At 49.6% G+C, this 25,574-nt stretch overlaps 1 long non-coding RNA gene across 2 annotated transcripts; it reads right to left on the reverse strand.

Annotated features, from left to right (window-relative positions):
* Nucleotides 1-9,091: 9,091 nt before the first annotated feature.
* LOC311422586 lies at nt 9,092-24,758 on the reverse strand. Of its 2 annotated transcripts, none has more exons than XR_014685421.1 (4): nt 24,730-24,758; nt 24,058-24,191; nt 21,632-23,570; nt 9,092-9,753 (listed from the first exon to the last, which is right to left on the reverse strand). It is a non-coding gene; the product is annotated as an uncharacterized lncRNA (long non-coding RNA). The 2 variants fall into 2 exon arrangements; XR_014685422.1 differs by having other exon boundaries at nt 24,706-24,758.
* Nucleotides 24,759-25,574: the final 816 nt, after the last annotated feature.

A 25,574-nucleotide genomic window follows, 5' to 3' on the forward strand; every position in this document is an offset into this window, starting at 1 on the left:
TTGGACATTTCCTCAGAATAAAAAGTTGTTCCTCTAAACTTGACAGGTTGTCACTGCATTGTTCATTGCAATGATTTATTCCACGTCCTCTGTTGTCGGAGTGCTCATCCCAAAAGACGGTGAATAAAGTCCTGTGTAAGATAATTTGTTAAGGCTGACACCAGCAGGGAAAGGCGGGTGCACAGGCAGAGAGCGCACGATGCTCCCGGAGCTGCTGGTTCCTGCTCTGGACCCCCCTGCCCTCCAGTCCTGGCTCTGAAACCTGGCTTTGGAGGCTGAAGAAGAAGGGGCATCACAGCCTCCCCAGACACCAGGCTGGGAAGATGCAGCTTTCAGGCTGTGCAGCGTGCCTGGTCTCACCCCTGGACGCTGGAGACGAGATATTTTGGGGAGGCTGCCCCATGCTGTGCCACTGAGCCCCCCGGCCCCCCTGTGCCAGCCCTGCTGTCACCAGGACACGTCCCTGGTGCCAGGGCAGCCCCAGGCATTGCTCCTGCCTGCGAGCCTCCTCCCCGGGGCGATGGGCTGCTGGTGACTGCAGAGCTGGGGGAAGGCAATTTCAGGAAAATGAGTTTCTCTGTAGAAGGAATTGAAGGGAGAAACTTCCATAATAACCTGCTGGGATCATTTATTTAAAGAGCAGCTGGCACCGCATGAAGCGAACGGAGACAGCTCGGAGGCAGCTCTGTGCTGCACCTTCCTGGGGCTGGGGCTGGGGCAGGAGCCGTGCCTGCCCTGCCAGTGCCAAAAACAGGGGCTCCTTCCCCATCCCGGCAGTCACCAGAGAAGGGACGACAACCCCCAGGGACTGTGAGTGCCCGGCCACCCACCCGCACCCCAGGGAACGTGGCTGGGCCCTGGATCCTCATCCATCACCCCCTAAATGCAGAATTTACAGATGCCAGGGCTGAGATGGTTTCATTAGCTGTGTCATGTTCTGGTGCAAACACAGCCCGAGGGATTTCTTCTCAGAGAAGAATCAAAGTAGAATAATCGTTAAGGAGAAATTAATATTATGGTCATTCTTCTCCATCTCCAACCACTTCCTACGGTCGCTTTGCAGTCTGGCCCTGCCCTTACGTGGTGCTGGCGACCCACAGAGATCCAGGAGGGGACAAAATGAATTTAAGAGCAGAGTGAAATATGTCAACCTCTGTGTTTGTGTGCAGGAATCCTCAGAATTCTCACTCTCGATGCCTTGTGCTCCTTTTGGAGCCGCAGGGAGCACACCTTGCTGCCTCCCGCGGCCCTGCAGAGCAGGAGGGAGCTCGTGGGGCAGCAGCTCCGGCAGGAGGCAGGCACCAGGGGAAGGAGGTGGAGTGCAAGGCGGGCAGGATCAGCAGCAGTGCCTGGGATTTGTGGCTGGCCACAGTGCCATGCCGTGACACCGACCAGCCTGAACTACAGCAGGGAAAAATGCGAATAAATCTCACATCGTGCCCTGCGGAGGTTTGCAGAAGAAGAAACCCAGATGTGTGACAGTTCCCTACAGAGCAGCTATGTAAGAGCCATCCAGAACACTTTGGCAGGGTTGAAGTTGGGCTAATAAACCCTTCTGTAAGACGGCACTAAGTGCCACTAGGGAGCAGGACAGCAGAGTGCAGTTGGACACAAGCTATTATTCCATCAGAGGACAGCTAAATAGGCAGCTGTACTTATCTGGATCCTAAAAGCATCCTTGAACATACAGCCTGCAGGTACTAGGAGTGCATTTACATCATCATTATTTTTTTCCCTGTGCATGCCGTAATGCAGGCACTTGGGATGCTGCAGGCCCATGCAGGTCCCGCTCGGTGTGCCTTTCACCGGGATTAGCTGCAGACAGCCTTCCCTCTAAGTGCTTTTCGGAGTGTGACACTGCACGGGTTACTGGCACTGACAGGAGGCAAGGCTTACAATAGATTGCCTCTTGGGCTGCAGACAGGTCTGGCCTAGGGACAGAAATACAGACCTGGGAGTGGAAAAACGTTCCCAAAGCACCTTGCTCGTGTCCTCGTCAACCCAGCACCATCTTCCAGACGTGCTCGACTGAAAAGCACCTTCTGCATGTCCACGTGGAGCCCTGCCTCATCTCTGCTCATCAACATCTCCTCCTAATGCCTATATCAAATAACATCTTTAAATGGTTGGATTGCTGGCTCCCAGGGCTCCTGTTAGCAAGCTGCTGCTGAGCCTGGGAGTTGTGCAGGTCCTGAACGTGCTGGATTTCATCTCACAGGCGCTTCGTACTGGAGTGCCCTTGCAGCACAGCTTTTTTCCTTTAGGAGTTTTTCCTCCCTCTTCAGTTCGTTCTCCTTCTAAGTGCATTTATAGCCTGCAATCATTTTCCTCTCAGCCTTCATTTCGCCCAGCCAAACAAGCTCAGCTTCGGGGAGCCCGTTCCCCCCTCCCCTTCCTGGCTGAATTCACCGTTTTCGATATGAATGACCCATTATGCCAATGAGGTTTCAAGCCTATTAACATCTTCTCGTTCTCCTGGGACCACCTTCCTTGATGCAACTTTTCACAGCCCACTGTGCTTCTATTCTTACCCGCTGAGAGCCCCTCACTTACTGCAAACGTTACCATTACTCACTGCATACATGAGCTTCTCTTTTCTCCACCCAAAATCATCTCCCAGATTTGATCAGGAATTGTAAATAGCTTAATTTCCTTCTGAAGCTCAATTGCTCGGGGAAGGGAGGGAGCATTTATTACTCATTTAAAATGTCTCTCCTGGCTCTGCTTTCCCTGCTGTTGCTCCAGTGGTGGCAGAGATGCCCTTCACAAACTAGGAGGGCAGTAATCTGATAAATCATATCCCTGGTCTCTGACACCATTTGTTAAATCTGCTCTGAAAGCCCTCCTTTTGGGTCAGATTTGTTCAGTGCAATTACACAACTGCTAATTGCATTGCATCAGAGTCCAGCCCATGCCTGTGGGCAGAGGGTTGTTCCCACACCGAGACCACCGTCGACTGCCCAGCAGCAGAGGCAGATCCTGCACACGTTTCCTTCTGCGTTTGCTCAGTGTAGTTTTGCTGAAGGCTTTTTCTTGGTACCAAGAGCGTGTTGACTTTTGTCATTACAAAAGTGAAAGCTCGACAGCCTTCACCTTTCCTGCAAGGAGATGCTCCAGCCCCGTGCACAAGGTGCCGTTTGCAGCAAGGCCACCCCAGGGAGCTGTGGGAGCGGGAGCAGCACCAAGAGCACCCTGTGAATCATGAATCAGAGCTGCTGGAAGTGAGGCAGGGCGAGGGGAAGGATGCCTGCAGTGAGCACTGCCCGCACACGCTGCTTGTTCCTGCAGCCCCAGGGTGCTGGGGGACCTGGCTCAGAGCAAGCAGCCCTGCTCACACCACCACTTACATGTTTTTGAAAGCAGACAGCTATATCCCCGTCTCCGCAGCCTACACGCTGCCCTGCAGGGATCTCTGCAGCCTGAGCAAGCTCAGCAGCAAGGACAGCAACCGCCTGCCCTGCGGAGCCCCCAGCCTTCTGGCAGCGCTTCCACCCCATTAGCTTCTCCTCTCCCCGGGGAGCACAGAGGAGCAGAGGGCAGTGAGATCTCCATCAGCTGTGGGAGGCTGCAGTCACAGCAGATGCTTTCCGCAAGCCCCTGGCCCTGCCCTTGCCTTCTCCCCCCCCGCAGCATCTGCAAGGGTGGTGGGCGCTTGCAGCAGCACCCACAGGACACAGCTTTAGCTGCAGCCACCCGGGCTGCTCCGCGCTCTGCTCCCTGCAGTCTGTGACAAAGGAGCAGAATTTGCCCATTCTGGCTCTTTCTGAAGGCCTGAGGAAGGGAGTGTGAGGTTTGCAGATCCCTGCCTGCGTGCTTCCCTGGGGATCCACCTTTGGCAGGGCTTTGGGTCCGTAAGGTCTAAAATCTCCTCGCAATCAATGTCCTGCCAGAACGTTATCCTTCTGCAAAGATGGATAGCTCTTTCAGTTCTCATTAGAGCCTGCTAAAAACCCAATAAAATTAACTCTGTACACACCAGGGAGCTTCCATGTTCTGGTTAACCTGACAGTGGTCCTGCAAAACCCTCAGTGCTCAGCGCTGCAGCTCCTCGCTCAGCACCATCAGGGTGTCTCCAGCAGCAGCAAACACTCCTCTTGGCTCTCCAGGTAAGAGGGCACTAAAGCTGCTTTCATCCTGGGGAAAAAAGGGCTGTTTGGATGCTTCCCCCTGCCAGCAGCATCACTGCTCAGTGCTTGTGTCCTGGCAGTGCACATGGGATGAGGTTCCTGCCCTCTGGAGGGACAAAGCCACGGCCAGCATGGCTGAGAACATCTGCCTCCAAGCTCACACTCACACTAGTTTTTAATCCACGTTGGATCCTAATTACCTAATTATACGTTTTAATTAGAATGTAATTACAGCCCCTGCTTATGTAAATAAACATACTGGCTGTAATTACTGAGTTATGAGAAGCGGTTACGAAGTGTGGACTCGGTGAAGGAGAAAACCCCTTCGGAGAGCTTCTCTCCTGGTCCCAGCCCCTCAGCGCCCGCCTGCACCAAGCTGCAGGGTAAGGCACCTCAGCCCTGCAGGCAGTCACAGCAGGGTTCAGCCATCTGTGGGAGACGGGGATTTTCCTTTCATTATGCAGTTAAGAAGGAAAAGGGGAACAGCACCACACAGCTTTGTTTAATGTAGTTTTAAGGCCCTTGGTTCATGTTTTTTGGTCTCCTCTATTGAATGGCTGGTGTCATTTTATAATCTGCCTTTTCCATCATCACAGGCGCCAGGTGCTGTTATGCAAAGTGCCGGTGAGAGCTGGACATACGCAGTAATCCCCTTTCATCTCCTACACTCGCCTGAAGTGTTGATGTATAACACAGGGAACAGCGAGCCGTTCCCTGCAAAGCACCCAGCAAACGGGCACAGAAAGGGCCTTCCGAAATCAAAACAAACCTTTCTGGAAAAGGATGAAGAGATGAACTCTGTCAGATGGAAACTATTCACACAAAAAACTGGTCTGGAGTTGAAATAAGTATCGGTGGATGTGACCAGCTCACCTCCAACATAGGCATTCCCCATATCTGTGTTTACATCCTGCACTTGATATGCTCGAAATGGAGCTCGTATTAAGCAATACATCTAGGTGAGACAGGAATGGTCAAGATGATGGTAAATATTAGCAACAAAGCACAGCCCCAGTGAGCAACTTCCCTGCTCCCCTGCTAGAAAACTCCTTCATTGCCTGGAGAGTCCCAGGGGAAAAAACCTCCCAGCCCCATTTGGTCTGCATCTTGCTTCAACACCACCGAGCTGTTCGTCACCCTCAACATCTTTCCCGAGCTCCAAAGCACTAAGCCAGGCAATAACACAAACTCAGCTTTTCTCCCCGCAAAGGATTGTTCTTGTTGTGGCACAAATAGCACAGTAGTAGAATAATGGGCTATTATTTCCATCCTATTTCCAGGGTGGCTAATTAGCACGTTTGTTTCAGTAGGCATAGTTTGATAACAAAGCTCTGCAAATGGACCAGAGGTAGGGCTGTATTAGTAATTAGATTCCGAGTGTTTAATAGCTTATCAGCAAACTGCTCTGTGCGAGGCTCCTGTGCTGCTCAGCCCCGCGGCACAACCGCAGCGAAGTCGGCGAGCGTGGAGGAGGGCAGAGGAGGTGAGGGAAGGAAGCTCGTGAAGATGTTACCTGAGGTGACTTCAGGCTCCCAAAGGAAGCTTCCAGCCAAGTTAGGAGCTGGAGATCTCTTCATCCGTGGGATGAAGTGGAGCTCGCACTATCCAAAAGGCTCGGGAATAGATGAATGCAGGGAAGCAACATCAGTGCTGAAGGAACAGCACTGCCACCACGTCCTCTACTGCTGCAGGGACATGGCTCTGCCCCTGCCTCTCCCATGTGTGCCTGCAGAGTAAGTTTAAGAGCACAACAGATGAAATACCCTTCACTTCTTTTTAGAAATGGAAGTGGGCCCTGCTTTGTAGGCATGAACACAATGTAGTTGGTGCACTCCCTTTCCTTGCCAACTACCTGTGCTATCAGCCAGAACAGGGCTGTGTGGCCCACATAACAGCTGATTGATGTGCAAGTGAACGCATTAATTTCAAATCAAAAATAATTATTTGCAATGTTTTCCGATTTCAGAAATCTTCTGAGTTCAATCCAAATCGGAGCTCTGCTTCTTGAAAGTGTTTGCGATCCAATTCGTCAAGATCACATCAGGCCAGCAGAAAAGCCTTATGTTGCTTTAAATGCAATTAGCATTCAAATTCATTATGAGGACCAAAGCACCCAGGGGTTATTCTAGGGACTATTAACACCTTATGCCTAGTTTTAACTTACACCACTTTCTGACATGGAAGAACGCATCACCTCATCCAACTAACATGTCTACAAAAGGTGTTTGACATTTTCCACAAATACTAATAACACAAAAAGTGTAAATAACAGAACAAAATAATGTTAATAAATAATTCTTGTATAGTTACTCCCAAAAGTGCTGAGCTAAGAGGGAAACCAAGTGAAATCTGTGAGCATCAACTATTTCCCTCTTCTTTTCCACTCCACTTGGTGGAGCAAAGGGGCTGTGGCCCTAAGCTGGAGCCCTCATGTACCCCTGAGGTGTGCTTAGGGTGGGAAATCCTAGGAACAGAGCTGCCTGGGGCTTACCAGTAATTGGCCCTAAGGCTGAATTTCTGATGAAATCCCCAGCGGTACGCAGACATGGCTCAGGTCAGCGAGAATACTTCTCCTGCTGCCAGGGAAAATGTCATTTTTTTCAGCGGTGGGATGATGGAGGCAACCCCACAGGGTTTGCCTCCTTCCCCCTGCCCCAGAGCAGCAGGATTTGCCCTTGGGGTGCAGGGAGTGGGGCCGCAGGGTGCTGGCCTCAAGCTGCTGCCTCCCCGCAGCACCCTGCAGGATGCTGCACCTCTCCAGGGTGTGTTTGCACCCCAGGAAAGATCCCGGCCCCTGGCCCTCAACCTGCAAAACTTCCCGCGAGGCTGCTGCTGATAATGGGCTTATTGCTTCCTGCTAGCAGTTTGCAAGGTGCTTATCTAATGAGTCATTAGAGACAAATAAAAAATAGGAGAAAGAAATTGACTTAGCACTTCTTGCAAGAAAATACTCCAACTGGAGAATTTTAAGTAGAGCAAACCAGAGCAATTTTAATAATATTAAACTTAAAGTGACAGCGAAATGAGTGAATACAAAAAAGCAACAAAAACCCAAATATATATAAACCATAAGGCATTGTGAGAAGAATGTGATTAAGCTTTCGGAGTTACACATTCAAAATTCAGGCAGTGCTGGGAATGAGATTTTATTTTTTTCTCTTCTTCCCAGGTTAAGAAATACCCTACCATATAATCACATAACAAAGGCAATAGAATAATTCATACAAAGGGAGCTGGTGCCTGCAGCCTTCATCCTTCAGCGCCTGGTGCCCTGCCCTGCAGCCCCGCAACCACGCTTTCCCTGCACGGTGTGGGCTGTGCATTTTTGTGCACCTGGCTGCAGGAACCTGCTGCTCGGATAACCCCCACGGCCACTCCACCGTCCCTCCCAATGGTAAAAAGCTGCTAAAAATCAGCTTGGGAGCGAGGGGACTGTCCTGCAGGTCCGGGAGGTGGAGGACGGACCCCAGGAGCTGCTGCTGGAAGGAGGATTGCCCCCAGCAGTGCCCCTATTTTTCTGGACAGTGAAATAAATGGGCGGCTAAATGCAGGAACAAATTCCTTCCATGGTGCAGGTATTCATCTTGCATCTGCCAAACAGTGAATGAATTGCAGCTCAGCAAGGAAATACGCTCCAGAATATTGCAACAAGGTCCTAAGTGATGTGAGCCACACTCTGTGCCCGTTGGCTGTTTTTCCTCAGCCTCAGGTAGAAATCACAGGTTTTTAGTGCAAAGAAAGAAATGCAAAAATTCCCACATATATTCCTTGCATTAATTTTCATTGTTAGAGCAGTGACAATGACAGTGAGGACGCACAGCTGTCAGGCACTGATTAAATCTCCCCGTGGCATGCAGAGCAGCAGGGAGGCTCTGCTGGGGCCAGACCGGGACCGGCCACCCCAAACCGGCCCCAGGAACCCATCTTCCAGGGCCAGCGCTGCCCTCGTGGCTCTGTCTCCTTTTAATTTGTTCAGAAGACGTTGATGGAGCAAAATGAAGGAAGGATGGTGACAAATTGCCATGTTTTGCATGGGGAGTTTTAGGAAATGAAGCAAGGTTGGTCACTAGGAGGTCCTTGCACCCTCAGTGCTCGGTGTTCACACTTTGGAGGGGACAGTGCTTCTTGGCTCTCGCTGGGGGTGTCTGGAAAATGATCTATTGCTGCTGCCAATAAAATGGAGCAGCAGCCCCATGCATGTGGAGAAGGAGAGGTGGGACTGAGCTGGAGGTCCCGGGGCCCAGGAGGGCTTGCATTAACGAGAGGCCCATCTCTGCAGGAAACGCAGCCAGCCTGGGACAGGTCTGCCTGGCACAGCCCTTTCTGCCTTTCCCTTCTCAGAGATGGACACAGTGCCAGGCCACATCTTCAGAGCAGCACCACGTCCAAAAGAGCTTCTCACCCTCTCATTTTAGGGCTAATCGTGGCATTTCTCTTGTCTGAACGTAGCGTACAGGAGCCGGCTGCTACCAGCTCCTCACCTGTTATTAAGGGGTTCTTAACTTTTGCTTGTGCAATAGCTCGATTGATCACAGCAGATAATTGCCTGTTAATGACGGCGTTCCATCCTGTGTTCTGTGGGAGCTTTGTCACTGCTCGGTGGGTGAGGTTTGCAGCGTGTGATAAACTGCTGCCTCGCATCTGAAAGCCTCATGGGTTTGCTTTGGGTCTTTATTTTTTTTTTCGAGTGAGTTTGGAGTGATGTTTACATGCAAACCGTGATTGCAGACATTAAATCACTTTCCAGCTCGAGCTGTTCAGCTGATGGCTCGGGGGGGGGGGGGGGGGGGGGAGGGAGAAAAAAACGTGGCAGGGACGTGGGTTTTTCTTCACACAGAGGATGCTCTTTTCACATGGGCAGCAAAAGGCAGAGATGCACGCAAGTGGAAATAAATAAGGATATGATTACTAAAGTGCTTTGTTTGCCAGTCTGCCACATAAATAATAATAATATACAACAATAATAGCACAATAGTGCCAGATACCAGGGGGATTAAACATCAAATTAATATTTAGCGTGGTTTGGATTAAGCAGAAATAACAGCTTTATGGTTAGAGTCTGAAATTGCTGCTAATAATGACTGATTATGCTGCTGCAGAGGAAGAATTATAAGCACTCGGGGACACGTAACCTTCCCAAAGTCATTAGCAGAAAAGTGCTGAGAGGACCGATGAATTGCCTGCTCCCATGGGGCTGCCTGTGCAATGGGCAGAGGAGTGAGGTGAGAGGCTGTGATTGTGATTTCCAACAGCTCAGATGGGAGCTGCTGCTCTCCGTGCCCACAGCTGAAGTTTCAGGGGAAAGTTAAACCCCTGAGCAAAACAGGGAAAAAATCCTTCTCCCGGTCCTGCTGTGGAAGGGAGCGATGCAGACTCATCTCTCTGCATGGGACTTTTATCCCCTAGGTGCAGAGAACTTGATTATTTGAAATGGTTTTAGCTGAAACTTGGCACAGCCTCGCCTTTCCGCTGGTTTCCAGCTCATTAGGTTTGCCTTTATGAAGTTTGCCACCTCCACTGGGCTCCTCTTGACGGTCTATTTTTTCAGTTTGTTTTCCTCCAAAACCACGATCACTTGGCAACACGCAGCAAGGCAGAGGCAGCAAATTCGTTCTGCTGTGTAAAGCTGGAAGCAAAGGGGAGAAAAGTCCTGGAGGGAATCCCCCGGGTCACTGGCTGCAGGATGGGGCAGGGGCAGCTCCCGGTGCCCGCACAGCACCAGGGTATTGGCAATGCCCCTGGGGGGGCAATTTCCCTGCCACCTGCCAGCTCGCCCAGGGCTCGTGAAACATTTTCTGGCCACTTTTTGACCAGCTGGCACCCTAGAGCCAGTTTGTTGGAGCAGAATGAATTACAAATTGGGATCCTAAGGGCTCCTGCTAAGAAGACACCTGTTAAAGCTGCAGCGCATGCTAGAGCATGGAGATGCTTTGTCCACTGCTAGGTGGGGGGAATAAATCTTAAAAGCATACTGAACTGGTGCTGAAAAGTGTGGGCAAGGAAGGAATAATCTCACCTGGCTTCTTCTGTGCCATATTCTAAACTAAATTTGACATTGCTAGATTCTCTAGAGCCTTTTTATGCTTCTCCTGCAGTGAAATCCCTCTCCAGTGCAGGGAAGTTGGTGTCAGTAATATCCCTCATTCCTGGACCAGGACGGAGGCAGGCACCCGTGCAGAGCTGGGGTGCTCTCTGGCTCTCGTGCTGCAATGTGGGAGCAGATGTGGACCCACACAGAGCAAACTCCTCCTGCAGGTTCCTGCGCAGCCCCTGCTAGAAACAATGCACGTCCAGGTGCTGCCAGAGCACGGGGAGGGAAATGTTCAAATGGAGGACCCAGGTGGGGAAGACGAGAAAGGAGAAAGTGCCATAAAGTCCCCCTCTGCTCACAGCTGTGGGTTTATCTGCGGGCTTAGCACATCACACAGCTTAAAGCAATGGAGCACATCGCTGATTTCACTGGCAGAAAACACTCTGCTTCCAGTAAACCTTTGTTAGCACTCAACTGATAACAAAAATTAAAAACAAGCATCCCTCTAGAAACGTGGCAAATAGCTTCATAAGCTGATGTGTGTCTGTTACTGCAGCAATTAACGTTCTTTTTATTAACTACTGTAAGCTAGCCAGTCAATAATGTCAGCAATGACAGGTTGTTATAACTGCAATGCATTTTTTCCCGGTATATGTGCTGATATTTTATTTAAACAGATCTGCTTTTGTGCCATTCTGACTCGAGGAAGGTCAAAGATATGGAGATTTATGAGTGCCAATTATGTGTATTAATACTTAATCAGACTCTGAGAGAAATCATTACTATCTGGTTACTGCTTCCATATGAAGTGTAGCCGCGAGACCCAGCCAGCAGGATAGGAAGTCGGGAATTTTGGGAGGCAGGAACCAAGGCAGTGCCAGGCTCATGCTGTAAGTGCTGCATGGGCAAACCTACCTGCTGAAAACAAAGTGTAGCACTGCGTCTGCAAATGCAATCAGCAGGTACTCAGATTGCTCTCGTACAAGGAAATAAATGTGGGATCTGAACCACGACGTTTCTCTTGGAGGTTTGAAATTCACAGCCCCGTGAGCGGAGCCAATGTGACTTTCTCTAAGTGCCTGGTGAGGAGCACACGGCTCTCCCTCAGGCAGCACACCATGATACAAAGCACGTCCACGTACCTACGGCACCTAAACACGTGAGACCTGGTTGTGTTTGCTCAGACACCCACAAACTGGTAGGAAGGGAGGGCATCCCAAACGTCACGTCTGTGCCCTCTTGGGCACAACAGTGCACCCAGAAGAGTGCAACTGAGCAGAGAGCAGTGGGAGGCTTTAAGGTCCCGGCCATGCCCGGCCGTGGCCCCATGGATGGTGCCCCTGGATGCGGGTCCCCAGGGGGAGCCTAGCAGGCAGGCAGCCCAGCAGATTTGGTGTTCCTCGTTTTTATTGCTGCATCTTCTTTCATTTCCCCTTAGCTGGGAACAGTTTCAGATAAACACTGCTTGACATTTTAAAATATGAGTTTTTTTTTGCTCCCTGTAATTACTCCAAATCTCCAGGAAAGCCTTAGGCAGCTCTCAGCCTGGATTTCTCGTGCCAGATGGAGTCCCTGCCTCTGCGGCAGGGGTGGAGGCTGCCCGTGCTTGGTGCCTCCCCACAGGGCTGGCACCCATGCAGGGTGTGGAGCCCTCCAGTGAAGAGCCCACCCATGCAGGGGGAAGATGAACAAAGGGAAAAGTCAGGAGCAGAAAAATGGTACAGGATAGGGTCTCTTGGTGGGCAAATTGAAATCCTTTTTTTTTTTTCAGGATGCACAAACAGTTTGTTGGCCTCACCGTGCAGAAGGACAGAGAGGTGCTGCAGTGGGTGGTGCTTTGGTGGTGCTGTGCAAGGGATGGCTGACACCATGCAGGGCATCTGTGCATGGTCATCAGGTGGGGCCAACCCACCTGGATCCTCTCCAGGGCCTGAAATAAACGTTCAGCACTGGCTGGCATGGCTAGCGTACACAGACCAGGCTGGCCAGCAGATTGCAGGCAGAGCACAGCAGACAGAAGTGGCCCATTTAATTCCAGCATCCTTTAAGAGCACCAGCCCCAGGCACGAGGCAGAACTGGGGAGGCTGAGCACAAGGGAAGTTTTTCCAATGCTAGCAACACGCTGGTGGCTAATTGATTCCGCTGCAGGATTAGTGATGAAAGGCAAGCCGATGGAAACTTGTCACTCAATCTTCTCTTTGCCCCTCCATCTACCTCAAAGCAAGTACCGATAAGATGTTTTGTGTTGTATTGGGCTCTAAGATTAAGATAAGAAGAAGGCAAGGCAGAAAGAAATCAACATAAACTTGCTAACGGAGAGAATGAGTGGCACAACAGGGAAGGGCAGATTTAAGGGCTCCCGGTATTCATATCACAGGGAGTACAGCCTGTTTTAGAGCCCTGCTCTGTGTGTAGTAGTGGTGCTGATGGCAAAGAGAGTTTCTGATATGCAGCAGCCAGGCAGGGGAAGATGTGGGTGGCATTGCAGTGCACCAGCACCACAAAAAGCTGGACGTTAGGCTGCCAAGGGGAATCCTTTTTCTGGTTTGCTGATCACTCGCAGGTTCAGGATTATCTAACTTTCCTTGAGGACACTCTGCAAGCATGTTTCTGCTCATCGATGACTTGTAGCTTTGATTTATTTACTGCACCCAGGACAGTCTGCCCAAGGAGCTTGGCTCCTCCGGCTCTAGCCGCCCGCTGCCTGCAGAAGTGCCCCGTCCCTGCCACAACATCCCCAGTCCCTGCTATCCGAGCTCCTTTTCCTCCTCTTTGTCCCATGTCAGGTAGGTGATGGCAAGCAAGCTGTGCTGCAGGCACGTGGAGGGCTCTAATTGATGGGCTCTGCCTGCAAGAATATTTACTACTACATCGTAATTAAGCCGACTTGCAGCCGGAGAGTGGCAGCTGGGAGCTGTGATTCATGGCCAACACCAAGGCACCGCTAGCACATAAGCAGAGACTCATGCCTCTTCCACTTAGCTAATCAAATAAGAATAAAAGAAATTAAGTCTTCAATTAATCTTCCCCCCACCCCTGGGCCTTGCCTTGCCCGTGGTGCGGAGCAGTTTCTCATCCATTTGCTAGAAGCCAACAGAGAGAGGGGAGCAGGGGGAGAAAAGGCAGATTTTACTGAAACCCCAGCAGCAAAGCAGGGAGAGGAACACGGGGAGGACTGCAAGGCAGGCTCCAGGTAACCACCACAATCTCAGTAGCTGCCTTGAGCTGTTTCCTAACGGTGAAGTCCAGCAAAGCCCCCAGAGCATCCACAGGAGGCAATAGGTGACCCCAAAGCAAAGAGGCTGCCGTGGGGCAGCGATGGGCAAGCAGCAGGACAGCAGGGCTGCCCCGTCCTGGGCCATAGGCACAGCTGTGAGATTTCTTCCTCTTCCGACGGGCTTCACAGTCCTGGGCTGAGTCAGAGGCAGAGCCAAGGGTTTATTCTTAGAAAATCAATTAGGGGACAGTTCATTTGCTTTGCTGGCTGGCTGCCAAAGGCAACGAAAAGGAAGTTATAGGAAAGAAGAAATTAGCTTCCGTCACCCGAATCCACAAAGTTACATAACAATAGATAGCTCTAGCAGGCATCATTTTCCATATGAATGAAGTTGTGCTGCCCGGTTCCTTAGGGAGTTGGGTGAGTGGCATTAATCTGACTGACCAGGACTCTCTCGTAGCATCCCCTTACCAGGTTTGATTGCTTTGACCAAGACACAGGACCCATGTCACTAAAATAGTGCTCGGCAGCAGCTGTTTACGCAGTGGCTGGAGGTGTGCACAGCCAGGCCCTGCAGGAAAACAGCTCCCTGGCCTCTGGCAGGTGACCTGCACGCCTGGACTTGTGATGTTACAACATGACTGGCTCTTCCTTCTCCCTTCGGCTGAAGAAAAAGGCAAGGAATGCTTTCATACTGAAGAATAAAACTATGCAGATGAATGTCTTGCATAAGCCTGACCTGTGTGGATAATGCCAGACCAGCTGCTCTCTCACTGTGTTGCAAATGGGAAGATTTTGCTGTTTTTCAGTGCAAGGATCAGTGTGTCAGTAGGGTTGATCAGTGCGAGGCAGTGTCTGATCAGTGTGCCAGGAGCGCTCCGTGCTGAGCTGCCCCCATCCTGCCTGTTCTGCCACGAGTCCATACAATTCGTTCCTACATTGATTTTAGAAAAAAACGGTCAAGGTGAGGATATCTCCGTTCATTTCAGCGCCATATCAGAGATCACCCTACGTTTCTGCCACGCTCAGCAGTGCTGAATTTCATCCAGATAGAGAATTTTAATATATGTTCTCCACGTCATTCCAATTCTTTTTTTCAGTATCTGCCATGCCAAGCAAGTGGAAGGAGAGTCTGTTATTTATTATGCTTTAGAATCGGAAATGAAAAGAAACTGTCATGAACAGCTTTGCTGTTGTGTGAAAAAGAAAAGACTGAAACCTCCGGTGCCGCACGGCAGAGACGCACCAAGGCAGCTGGAAGATTTCACTCAATTATAGTTCAGCTCTTCTGAGAAAAGGGCCCATTATGAACAAAATGTGAGGCAAAAGGGAGATTTCCTTGGCTGGATCCGGTGTTTACAGCTGGCGATTTGGCTGGAGTGGTGCAGCTCTGTCCACATCGTGAATGGAGGCTGAGTGCTGGAGAAGAAACACGTGTCCGTGTGTGGTGTGTGATGAGGAGGAGGAATTACACCTTCATGTGTGACCAGGAAGGGCAATGAGCATGTGATGGGACTGTAAAATGAACACGGAACCTTATGCAGGCTGGCCTGGGACAGCACCCATAGCAGGGAGAGCCACTTTGTACAGCTCTGCGCAAAAAGTGCTCCAGCGCTGGCTGGACATAGCTCTTGGTGTTTCTTTCCCCAAAAAAGCCAGCATCTGACTGCAGCTGGGTGAGGAGTTCTCCCTTCTGCCACTGCACATAGATGTGGGCTTACAATTAAAGTCTGGATTTTAAAGTACAAGCCTGTGTTTGATTGCTGTGAGAACGAAGGGTTCCTGGGGAAGTGGCACCTTGCTGGTGCACCTTCCGATAGCTGGGAGCACTGTGGAATAACCCCAGGTCAGCTCCAAAGGAAGGCTGCCACCTAAAAATAAAACATGGATGAGCTTAATGATGTTGCAGCATAATTACACACCACCAAAGCACGTTCCTGTTTGCAAGTTAATGATTAAGTATAATTAAAGATTCAGGCTGGTGCTCTTGTTATTAAATCAGGCTTGTAGCTGTTCACAGGGAGCCTCTGGAACTGCTTTTGCTGCTACAGTTTAGGGTAGAAACTTTCCTTTGAAAGATTTCCCAGCCTGGACAGCTGAGGACAGGCAGGTAGGCTGTCATCCTGGTGTCACAGCAGCCTCCCTACAAGCACTGCTTTCTCTTTCAGTGGGGGCAGACTTCAGCTTGTTCATTCATCCACACCACCTTGCATTCATCTGCCATTCAGAGAGAAGTGGGAACTCTGCTGCAAGGTCAGCGAGACGTTTCTGCAAAGCAAATTTCAGCAAATCCAAACATTTCCTCTTGGTAATAAATAGGAGGTAAAATGGAAACTCTTGTGATTGCGTAACACTGGGTTCACTTAGCAAGCTGACTCTCTTTCATAGGATACTGCAGCAAAAGCTTGTGGAAATTCCTCAGGGCAGCTATGAGAGCTCAGGCACCAAACTGACTGGATTGCTACAGTAGAAATACACTTCTCATCATTATCGACATACCTGGCTTCATTCCTTTACAGGCATCTTAGCACTTATTTCTTGCAAGTGTGTGCAGCAAGACCACAACCGTGCTGATTAAGTCATTAAGTCATTTACCACACTGAGTCTCCTGAGCATGAAGAGTGTTGCCTCTCTCTGATGTTTTTGCTCTGCTGCTCTTTGGAAATGAAAATCCACCTACAAGGGTGCTCAGGACCCAGGGCCTGCACCTGAAATCTGTGCTTGGTGGTGCAAGGGGTAAGGACACAAAATTGTCAGTAAGGAGCCTTGAGAGCTGCTTTCAGAGCATGATCCGCATTTATTTGATAATGAGCTTGCAAAGGGCAGGCATTCAGCTTGCCCTCAGATGGGGCACGCAGCTGTGGAGAAAGAGATGACAAGGAGATATCGCCCTTCATCCTCAAAACCTAGGAAAAGTTATTACTTTTGAGGTTTCTGAACTGACAGTGCCTGGAGAGAGATGAAAATTTTATTACGACATAAACCAGAGATCCCTTCTTCTGGGCTGGGAGCAGCAAAGTGGATCTTATGGACTGAGAGTCAGCATGGGCAGTCCCAGAAAGTCCTCTGAAAAACATCCCATGCCTTATTTTAATAACACTAAAAAGTTATAATTTCTGTCATTTGAATTTCAAATGCAACTGAAAGATCTACCTGATGCTGCTATTTTAAAATCCGATTCTTTCTTCTCTTTTCTTTTCAACCCCTTTTCAAAACCCAACATCATGTTTCATCTCCAGGCACCAAGATTAAAAAAAGCCAAAACAATTAGTGGGGAGCTGATGAAGGTGACAGGGTCATAATTAGTGCTGTTCCTCTGCATCATGTGTTTATCATGCCAACAGAATCAGTCGCTCACAGGGTACGAGTCATGAGCTGCAGCAGCACACATGCCTTCTGCAGTGGTAGCACTGCTGGATTTGATCTGCAGGGAGCAGAAACGCAAAGGAGAGGATTTTTAAGGTGGGATAGCTGGTTATATGTGCAATGAGCACTATAGGCAGAAGGTGCTGGAAGCAAAACCTGTGGGAGCTCCTGCCTGGCACCCCAAACAGCCTCTTCGGTGTGCAGAAGACAAAGAAACTCGCTCAGATACTCAAGACCTGGGGTCAGAGGAGACAAAAGCCAGCCTCAAGCTGTATGCACAACTGCATACGCTTATCTCTGAGGCAGGGCAGCGAGCAGACTCAAAAGTTGCCCAAAAATGCAACTACTAAAACTGCCCAGCTGGGTTTTGAATGTTTATGGAAGGACAAGAAAATGAAGTCTTGGGAGAGCTGCTAGTAGAAACCTGTCTAATGAGCTGCTCAGTGGGCTTTTCAGGAACTCTGTCAATAGCTTCTTCTCACTCTCCCCACTCAGGCCCTGATCAAGCAGGGTTTAGGTACTGAGTGCTGCCAGGATTTTGTAAAGACTTGATTAAGCTCCTTAAAACTATTTTTCTTCTCATGCTCACAGCTGAAAAATGAGTGGCAATTACCCAGGGAGGGCTTCCCTTGCTAATTAGATCTTGTTAAGTGATTGGTTTGCCTCCCCTTCTGCTGCAGACTTTTGTATTTTCCTCTGGTGGTGGAAAGCCAATTGGAGAAAAAGAAACAGCCAGCAACTCTTATGTGACCATAAGCAGATGCAGGTCTAAGAGCAGCAGGATGAGCGGAAAATAGAAAATGCATAAGCAGAAGAAGAAGCACTGCATGGGACATGTGGACAGGCACCATTTCTTACTCAGAAAATAGGTTCAAAAATTGGATGTTTTGGGAGGGTTCAGAGTCTCCCTGCTTCAACATATGTCAGTCCTGCAGTGGCCCATCGAGGCTAACTTCCCTGGTTAAATAATCCTGCACTCACAGGGGGCTCCGTACTGCCTTCTGAAGTAACTGTACCCATAGAAAGACCTCTGTGTCATGACACTCAAATTTAAGTTTTCTGCGGAAATCTGACAACTCCCCTGGTTTAGCTTTGCACTTGTCAGCTGGGCAGAGCATGGAGCCAAGTGGCAGCCAGTTTTTTTTTTTTTTTTTTTTTTAACTGTATTTTTACACCAAGTTTCAGCAAAATTTGGGTGAGAGCATGAAAGAAAAGTCCTTGTCTCTGGGATGTTAGCTTCAACTGCAGAAGACCCAAAGTCAACTCCTCTCGTTTGGGCAAGATCCTGCAAGATCCAACCTAACTCATCAGGCATGCAGCAGTGACCTTTACTGGCTTTTATTGAACAAGAATGACTCTCTGAAAGGATTGAGGCTCATCACAGCAGGCGAGCTCTGTGCAAACACAGGTAGGTCTGTTACTGAACTTTGCAGAGGCTCCCGCTGGAGAGACAAACACACTTGTGAGTGAGGAGCATCCCAGTACTGTAACCCCTTCTTGCATGCACTGAAAGCACACAAAAGCTGCAGCTTGCACCCTAGCATGCCTTTTGGATGCAAAGACTGATTATGAGGAGAAGTCTTCTGTATTAGACCGACGTGTTGTCATGTCTGCTACTCTGGGAAAGATACTAAGGAAAAGCTTCCATCAGCACCATCAGACCAACAGCTGGGTAAAGGATCCTTCTGCACTCAGCAAGCTGGCACTTGTGCTTCCAAGCATGAATGGAGGAGGAATGAAAAGCTCTTGAGACACTAAGAAAATACCCGGCCTGTCTTAAAGCTTAGCAGCTAGGTCATCTTTGCTGTTTAAATTAAAGCAGAAGATTAACTGTTAGGTCCCCCTACAATCTTAAGTAAGACGTTGACTGCACATTGCAGGCACTGCTTGTGGGGTTGATCTTTGCCAGTATCCAACCAGATCCCAAAAGAACAACCTCATTAAAAAAGCCCACTCTGTACAGCCTGACAGAGTCTGTGCTGTATTGTAGAGTAGGGTTTCTGTCTGCTAACAAAGGTCTTTCAAATCAAGACATGTGCACGGTAAGTGGCTTTTGTGTCAATGACACTGGATGGAAAGTTGGCACAGATTTCACACCCTGTGCTTCGACTTCCTCTTGCACAAACTGTCTCCGGGTCCTGACCACAGATTTTTAATATTCCATGTACTGCATTACACAACAAAATGCTCCCTATGGAGGAGTTGTCCCACTGGAAGGCAAACACAGTAACAAGAGGAATGTGAACTTGACACCTCATTTTCTTTGCATGAGGATTCAAAGGCATAATTTCTGTGACAGTTTCTCCCTTAACAGAATAATAATTAAAAAACTGCACTTGAAAAAAACAGTTTCTCTTTTCCCTTTTAAGGGAAGAAAACGCTTTCCAGCTCAGGTTAAAAGCAAGACTGTGTGAGAGGGACTACTGGGCTAAGTCTCTCGGAAACAGAGGTAGTTGAGTTACTGCCCTCTCGGACAATCCAGGTAACTGCTCTTTCAAGGTTAAGTTATGTGTATTCATCTTACAACCCCTTGAGAACTCATTCTAAGACTTGTCACAGATGCTCATACCTATCTCTACTGAAAAGGAATCCAGACACATACTGTGAATTAGTGCAGAACAGGAGGAGATGCAGTTAGTGATGAATAAGAGACAAAAGCTCCTGTCTCACCTTCAAGAAATCAGTTTGCCTACCCAAGGGCAGGTAGGCCACTGGTGCTGTTACTGTATAAAAAGATAAATGGGGGCAGTGAGAACACCAGTCCTAGAAGTCAAGGATCCTGGTGAAGGATCCAACACTGTTGTACCAATATACAAGAAATGTGAGGTAGCACTTTTGCTGCTTCTGGCTCACCTTTCTTAAGTTTCATGTCACAAAACCTGAGAGAGGCTGGTGTCAGTGGTAGACACAGGCAGAGTCTAAGACAAAAATGTAGAGGCTGGCAAAAGTTGAGTTTAAAAGATAAAAAAATGGGGAGTAAAAATATGCACTCAGAACCTGACTATCTGGCCTTTGCTCCTACCACTGTAAAATAGTAAAGAGAAAATAATTAATTAGAGCTCTGACTGATACCACCGAAGCTTTTGCTGATTAGTGCTTCCATCTCCACTGACCATATGAGTTAAAGAAGAAAAACGCAGGAACCTCAGCCACGTAACACCAACACTCACAATTCCATTGCAACAACCCAAATTCTGTGATGACAGGCAGAGAAAGTCAGAACATTCAACTAATTACAAGGCGGTGGTAATTATTGGTATAAAACCAGTGTTAAAGGCAGATGAAAAGTGCCGGTGTCATTTTTTTCTGCAGAGTTACAAAGCTCAGAAATGTCAAGTCAAAACTTCATTTTAAAATACAATTCCAATCCTTTTAGATATAGTACTTGAGTCTAATGACAAGCTGGAACACTAACTGAGAAGAGCTTTCTTTAAGGAAACCTGTTTTTATGCATCTTGTTTCTTCCCTTTGAAATTACGAAAGGCTAGGCAGAGATGGCTTACAAAGATAATTTTACAGTATCTAAAATAAGAAATTATGACATACAGTGTGGTTAGGACAAGTACAGACCACAGGGAGGATACCTAACACAAAAAGAGAAAAAAGGATAGCACCATAGAAGGATAAGGAATACTTCTAGACACAGCCCTAACTTAGGAGAAAAGATGCTGTTTCTGTTAAGAAAGCACAGACCTCATGTGAGGGTCAGAAGTTGAATACTGCAGTTCTCCTTGTCACTGAATTAGTGGAAAGCACCACTTGTAATTAACCACACCAAAGCCTATGAGTAAGCAAGAGCACTTTAACAGTAATTAAGGAGCCAAGGATGGTTGGAACAGTAAAGTTTAATTCCATGGGGAGTTGTGTATCACACTCTTTGAAAAGTAAACACACTGTAGAAGGAATTACTTCATTGAGTAACCTTGAGCTACAGCAGGTGTGAAGAACTACCTACCGAACCTTTCTGTGTTCTGTAGTGAGGGGCCAGAAGAGAAGTTGAAGTGCTGCTCTACTACTCCCTACATCCCAAAATCGTGCTCTCAAGTCCTCTAGCACTGCACTCCACAGGGACCAAAGAGCCAGAGAAAAATAAAGAAAGCATTTCCCATATGAACGTAAGTTGCCGATATAGCTGCCGTGAGAGAGACAAGCACAGTGTGCATTGCTACAAACTCAAGGGCAACGTAACATGCGCAACCCACTACCCCCTCCTAAATCACCTTTTCTCAGGATGTTGCTGTGCAAGGAGCTCCACCCACTGCTGCAGCAGGCTTCCAAAGCAGGCACCCTGGGCAAATAGGAGTGAACATGCACAGCGGCAACCCAACAGCCTGCACCCCTACTTACCGAGCAGGGAACTCGATCTGTTCACAAGGGAACAATGAGAGGGGATCTTAACCATGTTTATAAATACCTGTAGTGTAAGAGGAAGAAGAATATGGCCAAGAACGTTTCACTCGTCTGTGAGGACAGGACAAGGGGCAATGGCCACAGAATGGAGCACAGGAAGTTCTGTACCACTATGGTGAAAGGTGATGGAATACTGCACCAGGCTGCTCAGCTTCCTTCCCTGCAGTTATTTATGACTTGTATGGATGCCTACCTATGCCATTTCATCAAGGCAACCTTTTTTTGCCAAGGGAGTTGAATGCAATGGCCTCTCGAGGTTGCTCCCAACCCCTAGAATTCTGTTATTTCTTTCTTCTGCATACGCTGTTACAAAACAAAGGCAAAACAGTTAGAGCTTCCAATACAGTTCTGAATATGGTAACTGAAGCTAAAAGGAAACCCAAGGCAGCTCCTCACAACAACCACCCTAATGAAGACAACCTCAGAAGTCCTCCTCCCCCTTTGCCGTAACAAGGCCAACCGAAAGCAGCTTTTCTTACCGTGTTGCACACGCAGAGGACCTTCATCCGGCGCTGCTGCAGGGCTCCAAGGCTGGCACCAAGGGCAAATGAAGCTGGGCATGCACAGCAACGGCCCAAGAGCCTGGACCCCTGCTTACAGGGGGGCTCCGAGGAGCCATTGACAATTTCAAGTGCCCAGGGAACCAGAGCATCAGCACCCTGACTTACAGGGCTGCCCTGGGCCCAGAAGCCGGGGGAGGCTCCTTCTCCCCAAAGTGGGGAATCCACGAGCCCGCATCCCGCTAACGGGGCAGGCACCCCACAGCTGCCAGCGGAGCAAAAGGCTCCGGACCAAAGCCTGGTTAAGGCGGGTCCGCAACACCCATGGAACCGCAGAGCTCAACCTTCCCCCGCCAGCGGAGCGAGAGAGCCAAATGCCGAGGCTCGGGCCCCAAGCCCTGGTTACAGGGAGGGTGAAAACCCGGCCCTCCTTCTAGTGGCCCCAGGCCCACGTAAAGCGGGGGACACGGAGACCCACCTGGCTACAGGGGGCTCCTTGCAGCGAGAGACACGGGGCTACGCTTGACCCTGCTTACAGGGCGCTACCCCACGCATCAGCAGCGCCACAACACTGCGCGGAGCACGAGGCTCCCACCCCCGTGGCCCGGCCCGCCTGGCTGTGCCACAACTCCACCGCTTCGGGAGCCCTACGGGCAGACTAAGCCCACACAATACCGACTCCAAGCAGATCCCTGACCACACAAGCAGCACCCCAGCCCGCACCCTCTAGAGGGCCGGGAAGGGGCTGCTCCTGCTGGCTGACTAGAGCAGCTGGCTCCGGCGCCTGCTTACAGGCCGGCCCTGCTCGCGGGGACAGAGGGCTCCGCACCTCGGGACACACACCCCGACTACGGGGTTGTCACGAGCACTCATCTCCGGCAGACACACAAGCACACGGGCGCAGACCCAGGCCCTGACTACAGGGTGCCGCTGCCCGTACTACTCTGGTGCCGCTTGACTGCCTTAAAAAAGGGTCAAGCCCGGACTCCGCCGTCCCTATCAAATTCTCTGTGCTCAGGCTGCTGCAAGGCCTCGGTCCCCCCAGGGAAGTTTGGGCTAAGCTGCAGCAATTTCTAGGAGAGCCCTAAGGAAAAACTCAATCGCTCGCTCACACGCACCTGGAGAAGGAGCAAAGAACAGAGAAAAGGGACAGACAACGTCCCCGTGGGGAAGGAGACCAGCGCAGCCAACCACGGGGCAGCACGACGCCACCCGCGAGCATAAGGCGAGAATCTCAGACCTGCCCGGAAATTACAGTGATGCCGGAGACGTCCAGAAGCCAGAACGGCTTCTGCCGTGACCCAATTGGACCACGCACCCCAGCTACGGGGTGCTGAAACACAGAATACATCATAATTTATCGTTCATCTCCTTTAGAGAATCGGTTCTCATCGTATTCATATAGGTCATATTATATATATTGCTTTTATATTGCTTTTTATGTAATAGTTGGTATTATACCATAGGCATCAATCATAGACTAAGTTGTCATAGTTCATCACGTTGACACAAATAGTTAGACAAAGAGCCAGACGGCTAAAATTAAGGGGGTGGGGAATTGGCTCTGCCCTGACTACAGGGAGGCCTTGGGGTCCGGCAAGCTCCAAAGTCCTCCCGGGTGCGGAGAGAGCAGCTGTGCCCCTGATTACAGGGGGCCGCTCCCCCCAGGCAGCCAAAGGAGCAACAAGGCATAAGGCCCGTTACAATCGCAAAGACCCGAGCCCTGCTTACAGGGAGGTCGCCCAGCACAAAACAATCCGGGCACCTCACGTGCCAGCACTACTCTCCTCTACCTACAGCCCCGCTAACAGGGCAAAGCCTTTGCCCAGGGTGTCCTCCTCTTCGCCCGTCTTCCATCGGCTGCTCCCTCTTGCCTCGCCGTTCCACACGACGCCTCCTCCTTCTTCCGCGCTGGCTGCTGCAAACAAAGCACAAGCCATTAGACGTGGGTTTGAAGCTCCACCTCCTGTGCCAGAAGGAAATGGGGAGGTCTTTCAAGTTTTTGTTCGTTAGGGTGGTTGTTTTGAGGAGCTGCCTTGGGATCCCTGACTTTGTCTTACCAACACCAACTTAAAGCAACTTTTCTCACCATCCTGATGCACAGAGCTCCTCAAGCTACTTCTGCCATACGGCTCCAACCCTGGGTAAGCAGGGTAGGGCACACTCGGAAGCAGCCTGAGCACCTGCACCCTTGCTTACAGAGTGGTCACACAGTAAAAAACCAACCTGGGCACCTAAGGTGCCAGCACTATTCTGTTTACTGTAGCCCTGCTGACAGGGCAGTGCCTTTACTGTTTCCCCTCTTCAGTCTTCTGGTGGTCTTCTTGTCACTCCTTCTTGCCTCACAGTTTCACATGACATGTCTTCTTTCTGGTGCACTGGCTGCAAGCAGCTGAAGTCCTTACCTGTTGACAGGGCAGTACCTTTTTCCAGGTTGTTTTTTCCTTCATTCATCATTGCTGCTACTCTCTTCTTCTTACTCATTCATACTGTTCATTCCCCTTGATTTATGTTGTTGCTTTTTTTCTCCTAGCACCTGCTGCCAAAGGAACAACATACAGCTTAAATGGAGATTAGTATCTACCAGTATCTGCTCCCAAAGACCAGCTATCTAGCAAATAATAGTTACTACACACTGCATTTTTCTTAGCATTCTTGTTTTTCCTTCTTTCATATACTCTTTTTTGTCATTACTGACATTATCCATTCCTCCACACTATCACTGAGAGTTAGCCAATAGGGACATCTGAACAAGGCTTTCTCCAACATTCTCACAACCTCATCAGTAGAATTCAAAATAAAGCCTCCATCAACCATCCCACCACACCTACAGATATTGGTTGTATTAGTGCCTACCCCCAAATCCCAAACTGACTCCATGCTGCCGCCCCTTCTAGTCCCCTCAGCACAGCCCTGCTCACTCACCGCTCGCCCCCCCTCCATTACCTCAGCCCAGGCAGGCTCCTCAGCACCGTCTCCTCTTCTCCCCACATCCTCCCGTGCAGCCCCCCGACACCGCCCCACCACACTCCCACTCGGTACCGACACCTCACCGCTCCCCTGATGGGGCTGCCCACCGGGATCGCCTCAGGACGACAGGACGACAGGACGACAGGACGACACAGCGCACCCCAGCAGCATGCTCACCCTCCCCTCAGGCACTACCTCACGCGTTACCTCACAGAGCTTTATATACCAGTCCGGCCCGCCCGCCAGCCAATAGCAACGCGGAACGGCGCCCGCCACTTTTGCCTTGGCAATAGCGCCCGCCCATTGGTGGAAATGGGCACGCGGCCGGCTTTGATTGGTTGAGGCCTCTGAGGGTAACGGCTGTTGCTGGTGGCGCCGGCGTGCCCGCGGCCCTGCCCGTCATGCCGTCAATTATGAGGGGTTTGTGTCCGTCACAGCAGCCCGGGTCCTGCGGAGGGGACGTTGGAAAACCCGTGCGCATGCGGCCAAATAAAAATCTAAAAACTTTCTGTTTCCAAGTGTTCTGTCTGGGAACATGTCATACATCCCTTTCAAGGAAATAGGTGGCCCCAAATTAATTAAAAATACATATTTTGGTTAACAAATTCTCCACAGAAATTTCTAAAATCATTGCCTCCACAAAGAAAATCCATTTGAACTCAGAAATATTACTGAGAAAAGGGAATATTATTACAGAGAAAACAGTTAAAAAAAGAAGTCTGATGTCTGGTAGCCCTTTCTCAAATCTTACAGACTCTGATCTAACTTGCTCTTAAAACTCAAAAGAAATACCATATCCTATCACAGCAATTTATTCTTTAAATTCAGGCTGCAGTTTTTGAACTTTTACTGCCAGGGTCACAAGAGTGTCTGAGCAGCTCAGCTGTGGCAAAAAGCATTCAGCTGACATCTATTTGGCAGCTGTACATCCGTAGCTCTTGACTCTTTTTTT

This window comes from Aythya ferina (genome assembly GCF_964211825.1).
Source record: "Aythya ferina genome assembly, chromosome: 22".
NCBI classification, from domain to species: Eukaryota; Metazoa; Chordata; class Aves; order Anseriformes; family Anatidae; genus Aythya; species Aythya ferina.